Source organism: Gobio gobio, assembly GCF_949357685.1.
Source record: "Gobio gobio genome assembly, chromosome: 1".
NCBI lineage: Eukaryota > Metazoa > Chordata > Actinopteri > Cypriniformes > Gobionidae > Gobio > Gobio gobio.
In genome coordinates, this window is record NC_137097.1 from 75,475,530 (window position 1) to 75,479,727 (window position 4,198).

A 4,198-nucleotide genomic window follows, 5' to 3' on the forward strand; every position below is an offset into this window, starting at 1 on the left:
TTGTCCCTTTCTTTCGATATTTTGTTTAACTAGAGTCAACATACCAATTAAGCTCACCAAAATATACATTGAGACATTTTAGTGCACGGGGTATTGATTTGAGTACAAGAAGTTATGTTGAATTAAAATGTTAATCTCTCACACAATAATATTTTATTTTAAATGACAAAAGCATTTCAATTAAGATATACATCATTAAATGCAAAAACTCTGGCTGTGCATAATGGGGACATGTTTGTACCAGTAAAACATTTGTACCTTTGTACCTTTATCTTTTGTTTTTTTGTTGTTGGGAAAATTCTTGTTTATTTTAAACAACATTTTTAAAGAATAATTTTATAAAGATTAACGTGAAGTGACAACCATGAGTTAATATTTAAAGTCTGTTTATGAAGTATTGACATAGACGTTTAATGTGGATGAGCTTGAAGGGAGCACACTGAGCTTTATTGGAACAGCAAACCTTTTTTTAATTAATAAATATTTTTAAATAAAAAAAATTCTAAAATATATAATCTAGGTCATGTATTAAGTTCATACATATTTTAATATGAACAGCTATTATTGAAAATATCTTTGAAATTTTACTTTTTCTTATTGATGTCACTGAAGCTGTGATTTTCATAGTAGTGCACCCTTTACGCTCATCCTTACAATAATATGAAGCTTTTAAAAATTACAGATGTGTAAAACCACAGAACTGTAAATTTATAATATAATGGATTTAAAAGTACAAGCCAGTAATGCATGTGAAGTAATATATTAGTTTAGCACACAATCTTATACAGCTAGCAAGCTAACAATGTTCTGTAGCATCTGCGCTATGTTGCTAAAACTATCTTTTGGATCGAACTGTTGTTATTTCCCACATCCAGGTTCCAGGTTATAATATTCAAAAGTATAAACATTAATCTCTTTTTGCAATAAGAAGAAAAAAATGCACATTTAAGGGGCTACTCTTCTGGTGAAATATTTTAGACAGCTTTCAAAATGGCCGCCAGACAGTGTGAACATGAATACCCATCTCAGTGTGCAATGTGTAATTTCATGATTAGCTTGAAATTCCAGGAGGTTTATAGTAACAAACACATCAATTGGTTAAGACATCAAGTAGGATGATAAATTATATATTTCTTTTTATAATATGAGCTCAAAGATAGTAGTGTGCTTAATGGGCACTTGAGCTTAGTAGGTATGTTTACATTACATCATTAGGGGTTATTACTGTCTGGTGAAATTCTGATGAAGGCAAATTTGTACAAATTAGGGCTGTCAAGCATTTGTTTTTTTGTTTTTTTTACACTGATTGTAAAATTAAGTGTAACAATTCTATATAGTGTGTGGCTATGTTACAGTGACAGGTCGCTCTAAGCACCTGATATTGGACCAGTGTCTAGGTTCGGTTACAGGAGGGTAAGAATCAAGGCACTCAAAACACAGGCAATGACTGTAAATATATAATTGAATTTTGATTGGTGCAAAAAAATGATAATAAAAGCAAATGTAACACAATCACAACAACAATGAAATAAAAATAACTAAAATCAAATGAAACAATTGTCATTTTCAATCCCTTGTTGTTCCCTTTTGAGCTCTGTTCACTATTTAAATAGCTTTCCTACTTACTTCTAGTTTATTCGAGTTATATTTTAGTCGTTTAGTTTCTAATTTTAGTTATAGATATTTAATTTCACTAACTTTTAGTTTAATAAGAGCTTTTGTTATTTTGGGGGTTTAGTTCCTTTTCACTCTTTTAGTTCCCACTCATAGAAATGATTAACCCAAATTAAAACATAAAATATGAGAAAATAAATTACATTAAATCACAATAGACAAACCAAAACAATTTGAAACAATTCAATTCTTCATCAATATAACAGTCAATTACTTCTCAGTTTAAATGTTCTTTTGTCAATCAAAGTGTATAAATATGTTGGTGTATGCAAAGTGTCTTTGATGTAGATGAAAGTTGTATTGCAAAAGTCAATAGTGCAAAATGATCAACGTCGGGAAAAGAATCTGATCCTTCCGATCAGAATGTACGCAATGAAAAAATGGATTCCACCTGCTTAGTAGAAGACCATACCGGAATCTTCCATTTGCGTTTCCCTCAAGTCACTGTGGTTCGGGTTGGGTAGGCTCGCCATCTCGGTGTCAAAGGGTTCATTCAATCACACTAAAAAACCTGACCTGTTCACACAAACAGCGTCTTAAGCATCATACACATTTACACACTATTTATTTTAGAACAACGCAATATATACTTTACATTCATCAATCAACCATCTATATATATGAAAATAGTATTCAAATACTCTTTTTCCTCTAGTCATAACATATATATAACATACCAGAATATGTCATTTTGTAAAAAAAAAAATTAATCAGCCTTAGCCGATGACCGATACGGGCTGCCGATTTTCTTGAGCCAATATTAGGAGCCAAGACTGCTTTTGCTCCCTCAATTTACATCATAAAAATGACACAATGATCATGATGATAACAATTTTACAAGTCTCAATTTAAAAAAGGAACATTTATAGAACTAAAAAAAACAATATTTAACAAATTGTAAAAAAAGCTGAGGTAGAACAAGAAAAAAAGAGTTCAGAGCTGAAAATAAATTCTGAAAATAAATATTTAAACATAATTAAAATTCTGAAAATAAATTCTGCAAATAAATATTTAAGCATAAATAAAAGAATTACACTATTGCACACCGTAGCAAAAAGCAAGCAGCATAATAAAGTTCACACTCCTTAAATAAGTGTACTTGTGTTATGAAAGATGCATGTCAGCCAATCAGAAATGATCTGTGTTTTGGAGATCCCTCCTCTTTCCAGCAAGGCACATGACTTTGAGGAAAACGAACACAGTGGAGGGGTGTGGAGCCAAATCACTTCCAACACAGTGTTATTTTAAGACTCTGTAGTTTGGATGCACATGAACACTGAGCACTGTTATAACTCAGGGGATTTTGCTACGTATCATCCAAACTTAAGCCGTTGTTAAGCCAGAAAGTTAGTGATTCTTAATATTTAAAGGGCATTCAAAGAATGAGAACATTCATCAAATAGACTGATAAAAATGATTATGTGGTAAATACTTCAGAAAAAACTAATGTAATATCTACATGAAAAAGTAAATTCAATATTAGTATTCAAGCTTGTAGAAATTAAAGCGTAAATATCAACGTTATAAAATTAAGTAAAACCTACTTAATTCTTCTGGTACTAGTGTTCCCATCATGCACTGGGGCCTGAATAATTAATATGGTTGCTTTTTTCAATGTATTTACACTGTTTCACCATTGCTTTTGTTGTTAGGTTTAGTAAATTGCCGTCTTGTGACATCTGGAGGTAATTTTCCACTCAAAATGACACATTCATTCTCTAGAAATAAACAGTTTTGAGATTTTGAAGCAGAAAGACTGAAATAGTATTGTAAAACATACTCCAGTAATCTTTTACTTACAACCTAGAACAATCATGTCTTAGAGCGTTTAAAGAACTGAAGGCATCTGAGAGTTTCTGTCGTGGAAAAAGTAAACTTTAATAATTATCATGGTGAAGCTGGAATTGAAAAACACAACACAAAAACACAAGCAAAGGGTCTTTAAAAGCTTTTATTCTTGCCAAGAAGGTCAACTCAGACATGCAGGTTGTGCATTCAGAAAAGCCTCACACTCGTTCTTTTACACTCTCATTTCAATGGGTGAGGGGTTTTTAATCCGGTAACAAAAAACACAATTACAAACTCCTTAGTTAATGTTATCTGCAGCGGTCACACTTTCAGTGAAAACACAAAACTTTTTGAGAACTTGTTCAAGGCTAGAGACAACGAACACATTCGAGAAAAGTATCAAATTTTATCAAACAAAAATGTGTTTACTACAGAAAACTAGAATCCCCCTTATATTTGACAAAAACAACCTAAGCTTAATATAATTAATGTGGTTTAAAAAATATGGTTTGATAGAGTTTGTCATGGTCAAAATTTCCATTAAATTTCCAAACAGGGAAAGGAATGTGTGTGTGTGTGTGTGTGTGTGTGTGTGTGTGTGTGTGTGTGTGTGTGTGTGTGTGTGTGTGTGTGTGTGTGTGTGTGTGTGTGTGTGTGTGTGTGTGTGTGTGTGTGTGTGTGTGTGTGTGTGTGTGTGAGAGAGAGAATGCAAGGCTGGTGCCAAGATCCTCCCTTC